The sequence below is a fragment of the Ursus americanus genome, chromosome 34 (genome assembly GCF_024610735.1).
Source record: "Ursus americanus isolate L20-20 chromosome 34, mUrsAme1.1.p, whole genome shotgun sequence".
Taxonomy (NCBI): domain Eukaryota; kingdom Metazoa; phylum Chordata; class Mammalia; order Carnivora; family Ursidae; genus Ursus; species Ursus americanus.
In genome coordinates, this window is record NC_142160.1 from 31,629,043 (window position 1) to 31,652,051 (window position 23,009).

General features: G+C 37.3%; 1 long non-coding RNA gene across 1 annotated transcript; it reads right to left on the bottom strand.

The window, feature by feature from the left end:
- Positions 1-1,933: 1,933 nt before the first annotated feature.
- Positions 1,934-22,010, bottom strand: LOC148107199 (uncharacterized). The gene is made up of 2 exons (XR_015722910.1): positions 21,949-22,010; positions 1,934-3,980 (listed from the first exon to the last, which is right to left on the bottom strand). It is a non-coding gene; the product is annotated as an uncharacterized LOC148107199 (long non-coding RNA).
- Positions 22,011-23,009: the final 999 nt, after the last annotated feature.

A 23,009-nucleotide genomic window follows, 5' to 3' on the forward strand; every position in this document is an offset into this window, starting at 1 on the left:
TGTAATAACAAGGAGCCTAGAGCCAAGTGGGAACAAAAATACCTAAGTAATTTTAATTTGTGAGATAAACTATCAGTATAGGGATTTATTCAGGATACCACTGGCACACCTTACACCCATTCAGGAAAGTTGTTAACAAGCGATATTCAAATAGGACCTAATTAGGCATGAGGTCCTAGAATAGAGAGAGTGTGCCAGTCAGGAGAAGACATGTCTACATGGACAGTAGGAATATGTTACAACAGAGGTTTAAAGTCATATTAAATCAGACTTAAAATGGAGTTTGGTCTTCATCTTGATGTTGAGATAGATCACTGAAGGAGAGTGATATAATCACATTTCAGTTTGGAAAGATCATCCTGGCTCAAGATTAACGAATGTTTTAGAGGGAATAATGGAATTAGACCAGTTCAGATAAGAAATGATACTGTCTTACCCTGTGGTAGTGATGGAAAAGAAAGAAAAAAAAAATAAAATAAACTTACTTCTCAACTTATTCTGTTATGACTATTGTTTTGTAATAGACTTTACAGATGTTACTTTTAAAATATTCTGTTAGTCTGAGGAGCCATTTATTTATAGATCTCCTTGTATTATTTGTAACAATATTGTATTTATTTTTTTTAAGGTTTTTTATTTTTATTTATTTGACAGAGAGAGAGACAGCCAGCGAGAGAGGGAACACAAGCAGGGGGAGTAGGAGAGGAAGAAGCAGGCTCCCAGCGGAGGAGCCTGATGTGGGGCTTGATCCCAGGACCCCAGGATCATGCCCTGAGCTGAAGGCAGGCGCTCAACGACTGAGCCACCCAGGTGCCCCTGTATTTATCTCTTAAGCACAGATTCTCTACACATCATCTCAAGTTCCCAGATTGTTTTATTAAAACATTTATCTTCAATCATCCAAATGTGACTAAACACTATCTGAAAAGTCCCATAGTATTCCATACCTGTGAACACATTTACATTTTTGTGCTGAAAGATACATGAAAACAAAGGCTTAGATTTTTTTTTTTTTAAGATTTTTATTTATTTATTCGACAGAGATAGAGACAGCCAGCGAGAGAGGGAACACAAGCAGGGGGAGTGGGAGAGGAAGAAGCAGGCTCATAGCAGAGGAGCCTGATGTGGGGCTCGATCCCATAACGCCGGGATCACGCCCTGAGCCGAAGGCAGACGCTTAACCGCTGTGCCACCCAGGCGCCCCAAGGCTTAGATATTTGATCTTACTGATTTGAAGAAATGATAACATGAAAAGAGAGGTAAACGGAGGCTAAGAAAATGTAAAGTGTGTATTGTGGAAACAGACATGTTATCTGAAGAGTGAATTGTCTGAGGGAAATATAGATCTAAGAGGCATGCATGAAAAATGCAAAAGGAGAGAGACGTGATTGCATACAAATCTAAACTATTTTAACTAGTGCCTACTCATAAAAACACCATCATTTGAATCATATTATGGATTTATGATCTTCCGAAACTGAAATGTGATACCGCTCTCCTTCAGTGGTATGTCTCAGCATCACGACGAAGGCTATATATGTAGATACACACACATACACATTTATATACATACACAGATATATGTAAACTTATGATCTCATCGCTGTAACACTATATGTATATGATGAGACTGTTATTCTAGAAAGCAATAGAACACAGACATTTTAGTCAATTAGAAAAGAGAAAATGAGGTTCAGATACCAATTTCCGGGTTTCAGGCAAGACACATAACCTCTTTGGGCATCAATGTCCTTATCTGTAAAATGACAAAACATACCCTACTATGTATCTCTTGTGTAAATGTATAAAAAGGAGATGGTAGTTTTGAAAGTGGTTTTGGAAAACATGTGCAAGGGGTTCGGTAATGATTCACTGTAGGGAGTGACATTTCTGAAGGAGTCAGAAAGATAGGGGTAACAAAATTCATTCAAACTTAATAGGAAAAGTAGTATTTACTAACTGGCAGGCTTTTAAGATTACGGAAAGAACCAATTTTACATGAATACTATATCTATTCCTCTGAAAATGCTACAAAAATATAGGAATCCATAATGTTAGATATTTTCAAGTTTTGTAGTCAAAATAACTTCCTTAATATTTCTTACACATTTCTCATACACATATGCTTCACACATGCTCCCTATTTTTCAGACAAGGTCAATGTTTTCACTACAATTCATTTATATTGTTATTAGAACTATTTTCTAGGTCTGTTGATAAAATTTGGCCTCACACATTGATAACACATTTTTCTAATTACACTGTAATTTTCACTAGTAATTCTAGCTTTTTTGAATATACAAATCATTTCAACTTATTATATCATTGCTTTAACACTTCATACACATCTTGAGACATTTAGGCCACAAAAGATTATATTTAATATTAAAAGGATCAAATGTAAATAATTCTCAATTACTTATCCAAAGTGAAAACTTGAATAACGTGTATAGTCTAAATGTGCAAATAATCAGAAGATACAGATTTTTTACCCTCCTGCTACCGAATGTTTCCCTGAGTTGCTGTCAGAGACAATGTTTACAGTGTTGTGCTTTAATTCCTACTCTCTTATCAAGACACCAATTGAAAGCAGAATGCTAAGAACTCAGTGAGAACTAAGAGTGATAAATGAAGTGCCAGCATAATTTGGAAATTGGAAAATGTGCCCTTGAAAACATATTAGTTCGCTCAGTTTGTAACGTGTAACAGCAGTATTGGTTTTCTCTCTTCACTGCTAGGTCAAGACACTGATGGAAGTAGGAGTCGGCCAAGCCAGAAACAGATCTTCAGCTGGGGTCCAGTAAAGAGTGTGGGAAGGCTTCCCCGAGGCTGGCAAATATCTCGCCCCAGTGGCTAACACCCCTTGCTCTGTCATTCTGCCTGAGATTTCACCCAAAATGACATTCGCTTATGTGGTTAAGCTCAAGTATTTCCAGGAAGCTTAAGCAAGCTACGGTAGCCATTCCAACTTCCAGAAAGTCTCCCTCTTTGCTGTGATTGATCAAAAAAAAAAAAAAAAAAAGAGGTAATTTTTGGTGGAAAGCAGAAATGAATTTGGAGCACTGGGATATTTTTCAGAGAAGAGAGGCCTGGTAAATTTTAGTAGCCAACAGGAAACATGAAACATAGAAGTCAGGGGAGAATGAAAAAGGTGATACCAGGACATAAATAAACACAGAAATGGGCAGAGGAATAAAATAAATAAATAAATAAATAAATAAATAAATAAATAAATAAATAAATAAATAACAATAAGAACAATTATAATAACAACTCTCATGTCTTAAACTTTGCCCAGAGCAGTCCCAAAATACTCTATGTGGAGAAAGTGTAGGAACATGTCCAATGTGTAACTAAGATCAGTGCTCCCCTTGTGCGATGCCATGATCTTGCCTGGCTCGTGGCCTAAACAACTGGGTGAATCCTGAAATCTGCTCCACTCAGGAGAAAAGCTGGAGTGGCACATCGAATGTGCACATTTTCACAGCCTGGAACCTCAGGGTGGTTCCAGAACACTTTTCTCCTTTGCTTCCACATTGGTCCAGTTATGTAGTTCTATCAATACAGATAACAGAATGTACTCAGAGAATCAGATGAGCATGGACTCTCCACCAGGAAGGTAAGTCAATGTAACACAAAAACAGATATGGCTGTCAGAGTGGAACACGTGTCTTTTCCTAGCTGGGTATTTTGTCTCTCACAACACAACCTTGCAGACTATCAAGGATATAACAATTTTTGAAAGGGTCATGTTAGGAAAAGAAAATTATACACAGATGCAGCATTTTCCAATCTCTGTGCCATAGATAAGGTAGCTCTGAGAGTAACCAGGAAGGGGCTCGAATAGCGTGAGCCACTGGATCACTGTCACACACACTATAAGAAGCATGTCCTTTTACAGTAGGCTGTCTTACAAAAATGTCCATTTTCCGGGAGTGGCATAGTACCAACAAAAGATGTCTTTGTTCTCCATTCCCACACTGTTTAAGAAAAGGCGAGAAAACATGGGTTACTTAAATTATAGCACATCCATAGCACACCATGGAATACAAACAAGGACGAAAACATCCTTGAGGGGGCTTAACTAAAATATGTGTGCCAACAATGCTGCCATGCCTGTACAATAAGCACATAAAAATACCAAAACTAATTTATTAAATTAAAACACACAGAACTGTACACAGTACAGAACTTTTGCCAAAGTTCAAGGGTAACACACGTGAAGAGTTAACACCTTCCAGAGAGTCTTTCAGTAAATCCTGAAAATTCCTATCCTCAAGTCCCCTGCCTTTGAGAGTGCTTACTTCTAACTTCTGCCTTAGAATCTCCAGCCACCATTAGCACAATCTCCTCCTTACTAGCGAGGTTAGACCTTCCCTGACACAAATCCCTCTTGTCTTTAGGATGTAACACTAGGTCTGCATTATCAGTCTAGAAGGACCCTCTGGTGGCAGTTGTGGTGCAGGCTCCTAGTGGGTCATTTTGTGTTATCTCTGGTCCTTCGCGTACCTCCAAATAATATTAGCCGTGAGGCCATGGGTTTGACACTGCTAATTTCACAGAAGCATCTAAGGCATGAAAGGCTTCTCTTTGAGTATAAGGGTAAGTTACAGACCTTTATCTTTTATTTATTGGTAACGGTTGAATCAGATGTACGTGCATATATATTTACACACACACACACACACACACACACACACACACACACACACTCCTCTATGTCCCAAAGATTAACGCTGAGACTTATCTTATCCTGAAGTCTCCAAACTGCTTACTGAAATCAGGCAGATGAGATGAGAAGAGATGAGAAGGGGAGGGGAGGGGAAAGAGAGGACAGGAGAGAGTGGAAAGGGAGAGAAGAGAAAGAGGAGAGGAGAGGAGAGAAAGAACACCACAAATCTCAGTGGAACAGGCCATGCGTAAGAAGCAAGCTATGTGGTGAGAATGAAGAAGTGAGCACTAAAATTCCATCAAGAAACGATTCTTCAGCTCCACTGCCTGCCGCCACATGGGAACGAGGACCAGGTTTCCAGAGCTTCCAGTTCTTACACAGAAGCCAGGAATCCTCATGTACAATTTCTTATATGTTGACTTAAAATAGTTAAGTCTTGTGCAGACCAAACAAAAAATTTCCGTGAGAAGGATTTAGTCAATGAGCAGTGAGCGTGACCCTCAGTCTAAACAAATAAGAAGATAGGGAAACATCTGCCTAACTTCTTGATCACTGGCCGTTATTTCTCAACACCCGAGTTAGTACTTCTGGATTCTAGAGCATTGTTTCTTCCCCTTCTTCAATCAGACACTTTCAAATCATGCTGCCTCCCCTACACACACACCCCAACACACAAAGTGAGACTAAGAAAGGAGTCTACTGCTGAGCCAGGAACATATCTCTAAAAGTTACCCTATCCCAGTTACAAAGAACCCTGGAGGAAACTTCCTCCACCTGACCTGTTCGGACTTTTTATCTTATCCAAGACCCATTTCCCTGCCAGGCTCACTGGGGAAGTAGAAGGAGGATTCCTCTATTAAGTGTGTACTAAAACTATTGTCTCCTCCCTCGATCTACTCTTTCGATATGAGTTCAAGCTCTCATCACTTCTCATCCGGCCCACTTGTCAATTTACATGAAGTTCATCGCCGCCCTCTAATCCAAACTTCCCACTGTTGACAATATCCTTGCTTATGCCTTAGACACCATCAAAGACACACCAAAGTCACTCTGCATTGCCTTGGACTTTCTTATGGTTACCAACTGTGACCACAGGCTCTCATGTACGTTCTGTCCTCCTATTATACTCATCCCCAGACTTAAATCCCCCTTAACACTGATCCTTGAAATTGGTGTTTCAATCAAAATCCATTCAACCACAGTCAGGATTATTTAAATTGAAAATAATGTAATAATGACAATTTAGTGAAACATGTTAGAATCAGAGACTTGATTTAAGACAGAAGGTAAGATTTTTAAAATGAGAGATTACTCAACATTCTTCAAGCCACATTTCTTTATTTTTTATTCTCATTCACATAGGATTGATGTTATACCTAAGATAGTTGTAAAGATTAGAACTTAGAAGGAGGAATATATGCATGTATTCTTTTAGGAGTTATCTTCTGAAACCTTTGACTATCACCAATATTGAAGATAAAGAAATGTTTTGACAGGCTCTTGGATTTCTCATGTTGTATTTCTATCAAGAATTATGCTTAACTTGTATGCTCATGCTACAAGTTAACTGCCTTTTCAACATTCTTTACAGTCTTCTGCATGACAAAAGATACCACAAAGGAAATCAAAGACAAGCAAATTAATAAGGAAATGACAAAACAGTAAATAAGGTTAAATGGATAAAGATACAAATAGCAAATTCACAGAAAAACCTATACAATGGGACACAAAATTATGAAAAAATCCTTATGAAAACATGTGCAGTCCCATTAATAATCAGGATTGTACCATAAAACAGCAATGGGATTTTTTTAAAAAATCAACTAAATACTATTTATTGTTGGATAATTTTAAGTGTAAGTGAGAGTATAAAGAAATGGACATTCCTAAACTGGGGATGAAAATGCAAATTGGTATACAACCTGTTTGGAAGGAAAATTAATTAGGGAAATTAAATATGCACATACTTCGTGATGCAAGATTCCATTTGCCAGCATGTACACCAGAGAAAAGTGTGTTACATCTTCAAATAGGCAGACACTGAGTGCTCTGCATGGCTGTCTGTAGGAGGATAGTGCATTTAGAAAAAAATGGGACAGAAACAGAGAGGGAGTGATAATTTCAAAAATCCAGATACAAACTATGGGTGATTTGCTGCCATTTATGTCACCAATATTTAGTGGAAGAACAAAGACTTAGGGTCACCTTAGAAACCATGAAATGTATGTAAATATCAATCTTAAAGCTTTGGGAATATTTATCGATCTTTATAATTTATAGGTAATGGGCACTGGATGCTTGATCATCTGATGATGTTAGTTCATCAGATTCTCAAACAGTTCATGACTCAGAAGATGAACAACGTTTTTAGAGTTAATAAAAAAGGATTACTGAATCTATTATATATATTTTGATTTTAGGATTTAAAATGCTTTTTGTACTTCTCACAGTCAACACCGAGGTCTATGATACAAAATACATTGATAATAATATTTACAATATAGGATTGTTATAGGGGTTTCTTGAGGTAATGTATGTAAGTACCCTACGGATATGCGAACCGCAAGGCTGGTCTGTGGGAGGGACTCATTATGTTGGTCAGTCATGCTAGTATTCCACTGACTCAGCAACTCTCTCTAAAATAACGGTATTTATGAATTCAAGACATACCTTTCATGAATAGCAAGAACTTGCTCTATGACAAAAATAAACATAACAATTTTGTTTCTGTTGAACACCAAGCCAACTCTTTCCTTTCAAACCATGTTTACAAGGGAAATACTCATAAAGCTGAGATGGCTGGTGGTTCTAGGGATCACCTAGAAAATGGATTGTCAGAGATTGATTAGACACTGACTGGAGACACCAAGTAAGACAACAGTAACAAAGTAAGCAAGCTATCTGTGATTCAGAAACTGATAATCAAAAGTGCAGTGATCAGCTACTATTACAGCAACCAAGTGATTTCCTCCAGTTCGGGCTTTATTTCTGATATAGCGTCATATGTTATCAATGAAAAAAATAATAACTAAATCTCCCTTCTCCTAATTTCCAGTTCCCTTCAAGGGAAACAATAATTTTATCGCCCCATTGCTAAAATGAGGTTGCATTAAATACATCTGCTCTCTAAACTTTCTGATGTGGTACTGTAAAAGTAGTTAGGTTTCCACTGTAAGACTGAATGAAATCAGTGGCCGTAATTAGGACCCAACTTACGTCATAACAGTACCTGAAAGGGGGGGGGGGAGTATTTATCTCAGTGTTCCTGCTTTTCCATTCTTGGAAGCCGGTTTGGATGGATCCCAATGCCCTATAAGTCCTCCTGCGTTTGACTATTATCGGTCTCCTCCCCAGGAATCATTCTGCCCAAACCAAAACTCCACTCAATAGATAAATGCTACCAACCACGGAAAGGGAAAATTGAAAACTTGTAAGTATTCCCCAATATTAATGTGCCTGAACAATCATATTTAATTGGTTCTCAGGTCTATTATTTGTTCTGTCTACCCAAAGAAAGTTCTATTGTAGTTATTTCAATGATAAACTTGCTTCTTCTCAAAAAGTTTTATTATTCTGAGAAATTGCTTGAAAATAGCAGAAGTTGTAGTGGGGTAGTGAAGGCCTGATAATACATTCTAAAGGTTTTTTTAATAGTGTAATTTATGTTAAAACTTGTCCTAATACATTGCAAGATCACTTAGATATTTTATTTTAAATACTGTATGTAGCTTTCTCACAGCTCTAGTGCCATTTCCAGTAAAATGAGATTTTCATGAAAGACATTAAAAATCATGTTGCACTTAAATGGTGATATTGTTTCAATCTTTCATCAGGCGAGGTCATTTTCGTTCAGAAATTTGACATTCATCTAGAACATTCTGTATCTAAGAAAAATGAAATGCCTACAGTTGCTTCAATTTCCAGACTTAACTACTTTTACATAAGAGTCGAGTTCCTCTTCAGCCCACTAAGGTACTCACACATCTTCCTTTATTCTTTAAGGCCAACCTGTCCTGAAACAGCTCCCCTGGAAATCTGACATAGTTACAGAAAAGAGCCATAAAATGTCTTATTAAGGGATTTAACCTCGCAATCATTAACATGTAGATATGTATTTCACTTGGGTATAGAAATTAACCTACTATGCTTTATTTATTTTTAAATTTTATACATTGATACCCCTTGTACATTAATACCCCTAATCTGGGATTCAGGGGAGCTAATAAACACACATTTCCTCCTGTTCCTTTTCTTCCTCCTCCTCACTCATTAGTTTTCTTCTCTAAGAATACACATTAAGAAGTTAAATGCTAAAAACTGAAATTCAACAGGAGACTTTTGCATGTTTGCAAAGACCTCTGATGTTTCTAGTTAAACACATACCTTATCTCCTTACTCTCACCTAATTTCTTTTTTTTTAAATCTTTTTATTATATGTTAGTCACCATACAATACATCATTAGTTTTTGACATAGTGTTCCATGATTCATTGTTTGCGTGTAACGCCCAGTGCTCCATGCAATACGTGGCCTCCTTAATACTATGCTTTTTTTAATACAAAAGGAGGCAGTCTGGAGAGATTTGAAGGAAACACAAAGGCACAATTAAATATTAACAGTTCTTGATAGATACAGAAAGAGAAGCAGGTACAGTTAAACTTTCATCTGATACAGGCTGGGATGAGGATATCTGTGCCTAGAGGCAAAAGTAAGGAAATAGGAAAATGTACCGATTTTGCTGATGATGTATCCTAAATACATGCTTTATTTTGGTTTCCTTCTGAAAAAATTTACTTTTCCTATAATTTACACTTGTATTCCTTGTTTGATTACAAAACAATTTTACATAAGTTATGTCTTTGGACTTTTACAGTATTGTATGTTAGAGCAAGTTTTGGCTATTTAACAATGAGGAAATGGAACTTAAGTGACCTCCCATAGGTATATATGTAATAAGTTGAAGAGCAGGGTCATATACCCTATGTCTTGTGTTTCACTAAGTTTTTTAGGCATCATGTTATTGTCTTAGGGGAAAAAAACCCTGCTTTATGAGCCTATAAAGAACATTTTGACACCCTTTGATTTATAAGATTTGTTAGTTGGGCATGCATCAGATTTTCTTTAGTGCACAACAAAATAAATTTAGAAGAGTAAGAATAATTAAAATTCCTAAAGACAACATTGAGTAAATATTTTTAAAAATCAAAATACTATCAAAGTTAACACACACACGCACCCACACACATACGCACACAGCACAAATTTCAAGATACACAGCACAAGAATTTAAAGTCTATCTCCCTTCTGTCTCTTGCTGCCAGAAGTATCCCAGCCAAACAATTATATCTCCCAAGCGAAGATATTGAAGCATGATTTCTTTTTGCTTCCCTGCCCTTTATTTTTAACACAATGATTCTGTCCTACAAATTAGTTTCAACTTTTATCACTTAGCTCCATGGACAAGTGTGCTTGCACGCGCACACACACACCTGGGGACGCACACACTCTTCGTTCCGTATCAGCACAGGATCTTCCTTATTTTAATGGCTATAGAAATGTGTTATAATTTATTTGACCAGTTGGACATTTAAGTTATTTCCAAATAAATCTTGCACAGATGTCATTTAGATAGCATGTATGTCACTGGATAAATTCCTAGAAGGGGAATTATTAAGCAAAATGAATTATACATTTCAATTTTGAGAAATATTGCCAAACTGCCTGTTGTATTGTATTAATCTATATTTCCACCAGCAATGCATGAGAATGCATGCTTTCCTGACACCCCATTGACACATTGTGTCAGTAATTTTTTTTTTTAAACTATAGGAATAGGATAGGATGGGGCGCCTGGGTGGCACAGCGGTTAAGCGTCTGCCTTCGGCTCAGGGCGTGATCCCGGCGTTCTGGGATCGAGCCCCACATCAGGCTCCTCGGCTATGAGCCTGCTTCTTCCTCTCCCACTCCCCCTGCTTGTGTTCCCTCTCTCGCTGGCTGTCTCTATCTCTGTCGAATAAATAAATAAAATCTTAAAAAAAAAAAAAGGAATAGGATAGGTATGTTACATAGCTGAGTTTCAATTTGTATAAGTGAGGATGAGATTTTTCCCCACATGCATGTCATCTTCCCAATCCTTCATTGGACATTGGTCTTTTCCCAACTGATTCACATGGATGCTGGACATGTTAAGAATATGAATTACTTAACTGTTAAAGCAATTATAATTTTTTCCAGTTTTATCTTTTGTTTGTAGAAGTTTATATGCAGTTTTACTTTAATGTAATTAAACACAGCTATTTATATATTTTTGAGCTCTTTGTCATTTTAAAAAAGCTTTCTCCAATCCAACACCATAGCATTTGAGTTGAGCTTTGCCTTGATAAGTTAACTAGTGGTATGTTTTATATAAAAATGTATCATGCAGATGAAGGAATTATCCTATTGGACAAAAATATCTCTTATTTAAATTTTGGAGTTTGAGATAGTCAACATTTTGCTTTTTGCATGGTTAATATTCAAATGCACAGGCATTGGAAAACAGGCCTAATTGTTTCTAAAGCTATTTCTGGTTCTAAATGATAAAACCACATCTTTGACACAAACAAAGATACTTTGTTCTCATTTCCAGTAGAAACTGACAGCCTCCAAGTCATCTAGTAGTTACCCTAAAGGATCCAACTATAATTAAGATGTAGGAGATGTAGTTTACATCCCTTTGACCAGAATTAGAATTGTATTTGTCAAAATATTTTTCTTATGTTTATTCTAGCTGAAACTAGAAGCTACTTCTCATGAAGTAGATGGTGTAAAAGCATTTGTGGTTTTGTATCTTTACTGAGATTTTACAGTTTTCTGGTGATATTTCTATCTGTGGACTCAAAGCCTCGTAATTAATCATATATGTTGAAAACGCCTTACGTATGTTCTTCATGACATGAAACTGTATTTTTTGAGTGACTTAAATGGGAGTATCTACACATAAACCTATTGCTCTTTTTATATTGATATATACATTTAGTCCAAAAAGTATACAAGTATACTGTTGGATAACAGTAATATTTTGAAGGGATATTCTATAGATTCATGGCTTTGTTCTTTTGTGAGAAAAGATTTTCCCTTTTTAAAAAAGAAAACTATACTCACATTTCTCGGTAAGGCAATTCTGTGTAGTTAAATCAGAGAAAGAACGTTTTGTAAGGTTTAGAGAACTCTTTCAGGAGAAACTACAACATAGACTTGCAGTTAGTATACGTGAGTTAGTATAAGTGAAGTAATTATTTAAAGTCCAAGGACTTCATGTGAATCTCCAGAGCAAGTCAAAGCATACCAAGAATTCTCAACATAAAAGAGAGGAGTTGGGTTTGTACATGAATAAGATAATCAGATTTTAAAATTCCAATGTAGTTATCTAAACAGTCCGCCCGTACCAATTGTAAATTGTATTTACTTACTTAAAATGTGTAATTCTACCCAAAAGTTCATTTGTCCCTATAATTTACTTAAATGATGTACTTTTAACCAAGATTTCAATTTCATTGATGTCCCTATAATAACGTGGAAAGTAAAATGGAAAATTCGAACATTTATCCCACATGGAGCAATATGGAAGACTCTAAATAAGAGACTTCAAATAAATACCTTTTTATACAATGAATTGCTTTGAATGAACCAAATTTCCAGTGTTAGTGACATATAAATGGAGATGAAGGAAAATCTTGTCTTTTACTTCTATTTTTATTATTACATACAGAGATAAGATTTTAAACAACAGAAGGAATAAAATCAAATATTTCAGAAAAATAGAAAGTTTTGAGGAGTAATTGTATATGGCATTGTTTATCCATGAGTATGACTTGGTAGCTCTTTCAACCCAGGTGGGAAAAGCAGGAGAGCAGCCCTGTGGGTGGGAGTGTGGGGTAGAGTGGGTGGGTGATTGGCACCTACAACTCCCAGACATATCCTGTGCAGGATTTAATACTGTAAGTGTGATGGAACTTCACTTTAACATTCCATAGCAGAGTGTAGCTTTGACATAAAGTGACTCTACCTTCGATCCACAGCAAGATGGTTAATTGCAAGTACAGAAGAACCCTATTAGGCAGTACTTCCTTAGACGATGACTACGGAGTAGTTTACCTGCCTCTTGGCCACAATTTTTGTAAGCGAAAGGCCGCCTAACTCCCTAAAGTTGGCTAGTATCCATTGCTTGCTTCTAAGCCAGTGCATTTCTTCTGCTCAATTTCCCAATTAAATCTGGTCTTTCTTTGGGATCAAGTAAGTGAGCTGTAAGTAATAAATAAAAATACTAGCTAGAGAACAGGTGGATAGGTAGTGAAGGTAAGAGTTTGCCTGGAAGGAATAGAAAGAAAATACAAACATATTAAGAGTCTCTAAAAAGTTAATACACATTGAATGTGAATGTAACTACTCATTTTTTTAAAACTGTGACTCTGTCTAAAATAAAAGAGATGCTTTTCTGTGTGACTTTGGGATAATTATCTTTTATTAAAAAAAAAAATCAAAATCTGTCCATGCGTTCCCAAGAACATGTACTTTGGCAATTAAATGCAGCAGTAGGGCTATCAGAATGGGAAGTATTTTAGCAATTATTAGTTCATAAAATAACCTTGATTTCTTTTTGAGTCAAGTTCATATGTTTTAAGTGGGATATGCATGGAGCACTTTACTGTGGTTTACAAAAAAACTATTTCATATGGGAATCTGATCTCCATCAAAGCATTAAATCCTAGTCAATCACTAAAACCACTAGATCTCAATCACGACATCACCTTTTAGGTTTACAGTTCTTCCTCCTATGTTGGAGGTTCTCAGAATAACAAAGTTTTTCAACTAGATCCAGGAGAACTATGGAGGTCCTCATGTCAGACAGGTAGGTAGCAGAATTTCAAAAATCACATTTGGACAGTCAGGTGCCTTTCTCAGTTTGCTACGTAAATTTGCCACAGCCTAACAAGTCTACCATTTTATGTTGCAACCATGTAAGTTATATACTATTTTCCAAACTGAACTTTTAAGAGTAAAAGGGACACCGATAATAAGGATACCAGGAAAACAAACATAATCTGGGCCTATTCCAGGCTAACTGGAACTTAATGGCCACCTTACCAGGGAAGTGTTAGGGTCCTTTGCTTCTATTTCAAGAATGCAAATATTGACTTTGATATTTATATTGATTAAAGCAGGAAAAACATTACATCTCAATTTCTTCTGATGAAATGTGGATACACCATTTAGAATGATGGCTCACCCTTTCACATCCTATGATCTACCAATCTCGTTACCACTTTTTAAAGCTGGTTCGTACAGAGAAAACCCAAAACACCACTTGTTTTAATATTGTAAATAAAAGACTTGAAACAGGGTAACAGGATCTCTGAAAAGCCAGGCCTTAAAAGGCATAAAATTGCAAGTCATTGTAATGTTGATCTTTATCCCCAAGATGATTTTGATGATGATAAGGTTTGTTATCATTCCTTGGATGAGTGCTGTATGCCAGGTGTTTTGCTATGTGCTTTTCATATATTAACTTTCCTCGCCTATCCAACATCACTCTCAATCTGTCCAGATTTGCTTTATTCTAAGAAGAAAAATCAGTCATAGATAAGTTTGATTGATTTGTTTAAAGAAGCCCAGCTAGTCACCCAATGGAAGCTTCTGTGTTCAAACTGGGATACAATTCCAATCCCCATGCTCTTCTTGAATAAGCTACAATACCTTTATGTCATCTTTCTTAGGAATTTTAGGATTCCTCCTGACATAGTACTGTGGTCAGCCTTGTTCCCACTGCTGACTTTTACATTAAGGAATTAGTGGAGACATTTGAGGCCATCAGGAAACAGAACATGATGTACATTTGCCAATGTGTAAAGAAGGAAAATGTCCACATTACTAGCAAAATAATAAAAGCCACGTGTACCTAATCCACAGCAAATAATATTGACCGGAGACAATAAACTGTGGGAACTGACATGGGATTGGAAGATAAGAAATTCTTAGTAACTGCTTTGTCAACGCCAAATTCCCCATGAACTCCTCTTTGCAGCCCAGTAATAAGGGGCTCCTCTACCCTGCCACCTACCAGGCAGTCACATGAGGAGAGATGGGAGGTCTACCCAGTACACGTTCCATAGCAGGCACCAGAACACCTACGTGCTGGTAAATATCTGTTAATTGCAAGAAGGACCTAGAATTAACTAAATCAGGGCATTAGTCAAATGGATAGGAGTATTTCCCATCTGCAAGGCCTCTTTTTTCATTAAGTTAGTATTAATATATGACTATTATCATTTCCATCTCTCAAATCAGAAAACCAGGCACAGCAACGTTACTAATTAGATCACACCCTTTCTAAGTGATATAATCAATTAAAAGATCTGGGTATTTTAATTTGAATAAGACTGTAGGCTTAAGTACTATGCCCCACTCTGCTTTTACTAAATTCTACAAATAAAAATTTAATTTGCAATACTGAAGAAAAATCATTAAAGTACAGATATGTTCGATTTTTAAAATGAAGTGCTTCTATTATTTCAATCCACATTATTATAAAGCTATATTTAAAAAAAATTATCTTCAAAATGTTGCCCAGGTCTACTCCTTAAATGATCTGAGCTAATCATCCTGCTTGGCCACTCCCTGACATCTCGATTTCAAGAAATAAAAGTTCTAGATGAAAACACATATTGAAAACATGTGCTGAAGTGGTGATTGGAAATCAGGCATATTTCACTTCCTCAGCTACACGAAGTATCAGGGATTATGTGATGTTTCTACGTACACCTTGTCCTGATAGAAATAAAGTTGCATTTTTACCTATATTGTGATTTTACGAAAGGATCACTATTTGTCTTTCTCTCTACTCTCAGCTTCATTCTAGCAACTAATACTAATTACAGGAAGGTTGAATCGCCATCACGTGTGATTAACTTCAATGGCGTCCCTTTCTCCTCCACTTCAGACATCCTCTCCTTTCATGGAGTTCTTCTCGAGGCCACTTAGGACATCGGTGACACCTACAGAGAATACTAAAACCAAACTCATTATGAAAAGTAGTAGGGAGAGCCACTGTAGACAGGAGGAGGCATCTGGGGAAACCCAACAATAACAACAAAGGTAGAGCTGGAGCAAATGAAGATTGCAGCTGTGTCCCTACATCCCTTAGCACTATGGGAAAGATGAAGTAGGAAATGCTTTAAAAAAAATTACACCGAATTTTAAAAAATTGTTTAACACTGTTTAATCCTGTTTAAAGCATACAAGAGAGTATCATTAAAAACTTCTCGAGAAACAGCTGTGTTTTGATGCTTTGCTACTTAGAAATGTAACAATGGAAGATGTAGGGTTGGAAGGGTTTAGATTTCATGTGAGCATTCAGGGTAAAGAGAGCGGAGCACTGGGATAAGGCACAAAGAGAAGCTGGAGAGAGAGACAGCAAGAAGATGGCGGACTTGGTATGACATGCCAACCTTAGTGGGCTCGGCTACCACCCTGAAGGGCAGCTTCTTAGTCAGACGACAGGAGAAGAATGAGACACAGCTCAGTCCCTACAGATTCAGTGAGGACTTGGTCTCAGTTCTGAGATTCAGAGGTAAAACTGGTACTGCTGTGCTCTCTGTGGGTGGGTTCTGGCACTTGGCTAACAGCAGAAGAACTACTGCATAGGGGAGAGAGACAAGACTTGCCCCAGGGCTGTATATAGCCAAGGTGTACTTGAAAGTAAATCTGTCTTCATAAACCAGTAAGAAAAAACAAACTTCACTCATAGTGGGCAAGTTAAAACTAGACTTATATCTTTTTATTTTCACATCTTGCTTTCTTTTATTTTTAAAAGACTATTTGAGAGACAGAGGAGAGAGTGAGCAGGAGGGGCAATGGGAGAGGGGGAGAAGCAGACTCCCCACCGAGCATGCAGCCTGATGTGGGGGCTCGATCCCAGGACTCAGAGATTGTGCCTGGAGCCAGTCAGATGCTTAACCAACTGCGGGGTGAGGCGCCCCTCACATTTTGCTTTAACGTCATTTTGTCTTGTAATGGAAATGTATATATGTTTTATCCATATTTGCCTTTATATTTAATAAACAGCTATTTTTATATAGGTAAAACACTTTGAATTTTAGTAAACTATGACCATATAAAGGACGCTTTCTCAGAGCACTGCTTTTGTCTGTCAAGCAGCTACGTCATTTAGTGGAAACTAAGCCAAACTGTAGCCATAAGCACAAGCATGGTACTCCAATATATATGCTCTTTGAATGCATATTAATCACATATTACACTCTCAAATGGCTACTTGGACCAAGCAAGTAATACATGAATGAAACGAGCCAAGATAAGAAAAATCATAATTGTTGGGGCGCCTGGGTGGCACAGCGGTTAAGCGTCTACCTTCGGCTCAGGGCATGATCCTGGCGTTATGGGATCGAGCCCCACATCAGGCTCCTCTGCTATGAGCCTGCTTCTTCCTCTCCCACTCCCCCTGCTTGTGTTCCCTCTCTCGCTGGCTGTCTCTATCTCTGTCAAATAAAATAAATAAAATCTTAAAAAAAAAAAAAAAGAAAAATCATAATTGTTGAAATCTATGGTAAACTGATGTGTATTTGCCATGGCTAAAAGGACTCGACTCCAGAAGATTTCTTCCCTGTAGAAAGTGAACTCCATGTTGGCAAATCCCACAATTTTCAAAAGCCAGGTTACATGAAATTTCCCGATTTTTAAAAGTTATTCAATTAAAAAATACTACAGAGGTAAAAACAAAACAATACCACTCACAACAGTCATTGCAATAGAAATACATCTGCTGAATGAATTTGGCTTACAGGCTGCCAGTTTATGACTTCTGATCAAATTTTTGAAATTATCTTTGGGAGGGTGGGGAGGGGAAGACTCAATTTGAAAGGAGCCACATGTAGTTTTGCAAGAGAATTTGTAGACGTCAAGTATGCACTCAGAACATTGCCCAAGGGAAAACGAAAACTAAAATAAGACACATTAAGGTTAATACTCAAAGGAAGGAAAAGTCACTCCTTTGCTATCATGCAGACGTACATTCACACATGATTGCTGGCTGTAAGACCAAATCAGTCTGTGAGACTAAACCAGAAAAAGTAAAAAGAATATAAACAAGCAAAAATAAAAGAAATATAAAAATCTTTCAATTTCTCATAGACAAGGACTAGAAATCCAATGTCAATAAAAACAAACAAACAACCCCACCAAACAACTTCCCTAGGTATTACCTGGCAAACATGGGCATTAATCACAGTTTCACACTAAACTGCAGATTTTATAGCAGTATTTGCTGCAATAAAACTTGCTTAGTCTTAGCGCTAGTTGTAATTTATGTTTTGTTTAGATGAATTCATGAGTTCTCTGTACCTAAATTTAATTAAGGAATGAAAATAAATAGTTTAGCTTATGTGCTTGCTTTGAAAAATAGATATAAATAAAAGGTAATAGTACATGGGTGATGGACACTGGGGAGGGTATGTGTTGTAATGAGCACTGGGTATTATATAAGACTGATGAATCACAGACTGTATCCCTGAAACAAATAATACATTACATATTAATTGAATTTAAATTAAAAATGTTTTAATAAAAAAATAAAATGTAATAGTACATTTAAAACCACATTTTTCATGGTAAGTATGTCCTATCTACTGGTGAGTTGATTACCAGAAAACATAGCAGGTGCCAATGGGGAATGTAAATATAGTTATTGACCTACTGTGTCAGTGACAAGAGATTAGTCTCTTTTTCCAGGAGGTTGTAATTAGCCTTGCAGAAAATATTCATTCCATACCAAATTAGACTACACATTGTATTTCTGTCACTGAATGTTTTCCTTGATGGTTGTCTGAGTAAAACAAATTGGATGTAGGTTGAAGGTATATCATTCAGGCACCTTCTTTCAAAAGTAATTAGGGTCTTACTCACTTGAAACCAGATAACTACATTTAATGTAATCTTAAAAGGGCCCCTAAGGATTGTTTTCCATTGGTAAATGAATGAGAAGTGGAACAAATTGACTTTCATGATCACTAAAGTTTAGAAGAACTAGGAAAAGAAAATAATGCTGAATCGAAAATTTAGTCTCATAAGACTAATAAAGGTAAAATACTTTTTTTCATTTATTCTCATGTAACCCCCAAGGGATTTTTGTCCAGTGAAAGTGGCACATGGAAGGATGTTCCACAAAGACTCATTCAGTGATCAGCTCAGCATGGTTCCACACTAGACCTCCAACCAAATGAGAGCTAGACACTCATCCCCTTGGCTTCAATTCATTTAGGAAAAAAAGTGTATCTTTGGATAGCTCACTGTACTCCATGCTAGCACACCAGGATGATAAGACTTCATTCCTGACTCAGAATATAGGTGGAGACCCATCACTGTCTGACCTAAACCAGGCCACCTGTAATTAGAAAATAAATTCACTACCAGACCAAGAACTAGGTTAGTAGATACACAAAGATTTTAGGAGTAACATCATAAAATTAGAACAGAGGAGATCTTGAAGGGAAAAAAAGGGTTTGGTAATTATTAATGGGCAGAAATGCTAATGATTTTAAAAATTCAGCAATTTTCAGAAGAAATCTTTCCCCAATTTCAAGTATTTCTAGAAAATGAATCTAGATGCAGTTTTGAATAGGTTTGTATACCAGAAAACATAATTATATTTGATTTTTCTTATTTTTCTATGTCCAGTGTAAGAAAAAAATTGTACTAAATCACTGCAGGTACTGTCTAAGTCATATTCAACAATATATTTTAGTCTTCGAATGTACCCTACTAAAAGAAATACAATTTGTGAATCAAATAAAAGCTATTTTAAATTTCACTCTGCCAATTTCTAAAATGTATTCAGAAATTTATATGAAAATTATTTCAATGACCACCGTGCTTAAATCTCTTATTTTAAAATATACATTTTCTTATTAAATCTATTTATTTGAATTTTAATTAACATTTGAATATGTTAATTTGTAAAGATACTTAAATATGCCAATGCTCCTATTTCCTTCCTCTGGGTGGGTATTTGAAACACATTTCTGTAAATTTAAAGGACCCTTTAAACTTTGAAAACATAGCTATTATTTTGTACTTTCAAAACTTGGTGTTGCCTATGACCCTTTTTAACTGAATGTCTTCTAAGCAGTAAGCCTGCCACACTTCACCCATGTAATGGACACCCTGTGGATAAAATCATGATGCTTCATCTTCCTGACAGCATTCTCTTCTCTCCTGAGGGAACTTCTAATGGGATGACTCCAGTGTCTTGAATGTTTCTTTCAATTTCCTTCATATGATACACAGCCTATTCTTATTATGCTGTTTTTTTTTTTTTGTAAAAATTCTCATCTAGAATTTGGCCTACTGTAGTGTATTGCTTATAGGACTCTCTTTTCAGCAACTTTGAACAGATTATTGAGGTTTAATTGACATACAATTAACCACACATGTTGAAGGATACAATTTGATAAGTTCTGAGTATGTAAATAAACATATATTGGTCAAATTCTAAAAAGATATGTTGAAATATTTGTTTCTTCAGGATGTGAACTTATTTGGAAATAGGGTAACTGCAGATGTAATTAGTTAATATGAGGTCGTATTGGAATTCCAATATGACTAGTGTTTTTTTTTTTTTTTTTATGTTAGTCACCATACAGTACACCATTAGTTTTTGATGTACTGTTCCATGATTCATTGTGTATAACACCCGGTGCTCCATGCAATACCTGCCCTCCTTAATACCCATGACCGGGCTAACCCATCCCCCACCCCCCTCCCTTCTGAAACCCTCAGATTGTTTCCCAGAATTCATAGTCTCTCATGGTTCGTCTCCCCTCTGATGCCCCCCCCTTCATTTTCCCCTTCCTTTAAGAAGTGGGAACTTTGGAAAAAGACACAGATGCAGGGAAGATGGCCATATGAAGATGGAGGCAGAGACTGCAGGGATATTGCCCCAAAGCCAGAAACACCCAGGACTATTACAGACTGGAAGAAGGAAGGAAGGATCCTCCCGTAGAGACCTCAGAGGAAGCATGACCCTGGAACACATTGAGTTTGAACTCCTAGTCTCCAGAACTGACGTCATAAAATTCTGTTACTTCAAGCCAACCAGTTTGTGGTAATTTATTATAGTTGCCCTAGGAAACTAATAAAATTTGCAATCAGGAAACCGACAACAAAAATAGCAAACAAATGCATCACCTCAAAGAGTTACATGATCCCCTTGCCATTGACATTTCCCTAACACTCACCCCATCCCCATGAAACCACTGAACATTTTTCTGTCATCCTAGATTGCATTTTCTACAATTTTACATATATTTTACATAAATTTATAAGAATTCTAGAATTATATGAAATATAGACATATGGCATGCACTGGATTCTTTCAGCGTAATTATTCTGAGACTCATTCATGGTGTTGTTCATTCACGTGCACATTCACTTGTTGCTCCTTTGTGTTAACAAACAGTATTCCATTACATGACTTTACCACCATCAGTTCATTCACTCACCTGCTGACATACATTTAGATGGTTTACAAAATCCTGGCTATCTGAAATACACCAGCTATATACATCATCCGAGTGTACAAATATCTGTATGGAGTTACACTTTCACTTCCCTTGGGTAGAGAGACCCCTAACTGTGGAATCACTGGGTCACAAAGCAGGTAAATGTTTACATTGTAAAGCAACTACCAAACTGTCTTCCCAAATGTATGAGAATTCCAGTTCCTCCACACCCTTGTCAACACTCAGTATGTGTATTAATTGTTCTTGGTTATTTTCTGTATATTATGACGTTCTGACCTCTCTTGGGAGCCTTCAGACCCGGGAAGAGACTACCCTTCCCGGAGCTAGAGGATATCTGAAGATAATGACAACCTTCCCACAAGCATGTTTTCACGTACACACCAAGCAGTGCACTGTCCGTGCCCCAACTATGTCTTACCCAGCTCTCCCTCCCACGCCCGTACGGTCGTGTCCCCTTGCTGGGGAGCACACGTGCCAGGACCGCAGCGGTGCCGGAAACCGTGGAGAGTACCGAACCCCGTGGACATGACGCCCTTTCCTATGCCTAAGCCCCTCTGACAAAGCTTAATGCCTACAGGAGGCACTGGAAGAGACACAGCAGTACCCAGTAAAAAAAAATAGCATCATTATAGCAATATACGTTCACAAAAGCTCATGAACGAATGTGGTCCCCCTCTCCCCAAATCCCTTATTACAACGCACTCACCCTTGTCTCTGTGACGTGCTACGAAACATCCACAGCAGGACAGGAAGTGGGACGAACCAGACGGGCGCGCCATGTGAAGCAGCTTTGGCAACCGGCTATTTACGCTCCGACCGGAAGGAGGTGGAGCCACAGCTGCTCCCTGATGCAGGTGCAAGTGCGGAGCTGAAGATGCGGAGTCCGGTGCTTTCTCTGCCCTGAATGGGTTTCAGGCAACTAGAGACCACCTCTGTGGCCCCAGACGCACCAGAGTAATTCGAACCAGCTGAGCCTAAAGTGTTGACTCCTTCTTGCCTTGTCTTTCCTGGGGGAATTCCAAGGCGGCTCTGGCACAACTGCCTTCCTGGTTGGATTTACACTCCATTATTAAAGAAAGTCTTTCGTATTGATTTGTTTTTTCAAAAGTCTTCCCTAATTCATCTGTCTGTTCTGCCTCATCATTCCTTTTTGATAGGCATCGAGCATTCTCGCATCTGCAAGGATGAAAATACGGTAGCTATTTATGAGACTGCCATGAAATTGGAAAGGTTGAAAATCAGTTTTTGATACAGATTTCCATAAATAATTTTATTATTATATTCCTAATCTCTAACTGCTGAATGCTAGATGAATCTCTTACTTTGTTTTCTTGAAACAGAACATAATTTAAACTATTTTTGGGTTTTTTTGGTTTTGGGGGTTTTTTTGTTTTTGTTTTTTGTTTTTTTTGTAGCTGGTCTGTGATGTCTTTTAGCTTGAACGAAGTTTTGTTTAGAGAAAACATTTCTTCCTTTATCTGTATAGTCACACAGATTATAGTTTTAAGGGTGGGGGAGGGGCATAGGAAGAAGGAGACCGAGAATCTCAAGCGGACTCCATGCTGAGCACAGACCTGTCACAGAGCTTGATCTCACAAGCTTCAGGTCATGACCTGAGCCCAGATTAAGAGTAGGACGCTTAACTGACCGAGCCACACAGATGCCCCTCTTAGTAGATCTTATTAGGAGTGTATCAAATCTATTAGTCTATAATTTATAGAGAAATCAACTTTTGGCTGTTTAATACTTTTATTGACTATTTAGTGT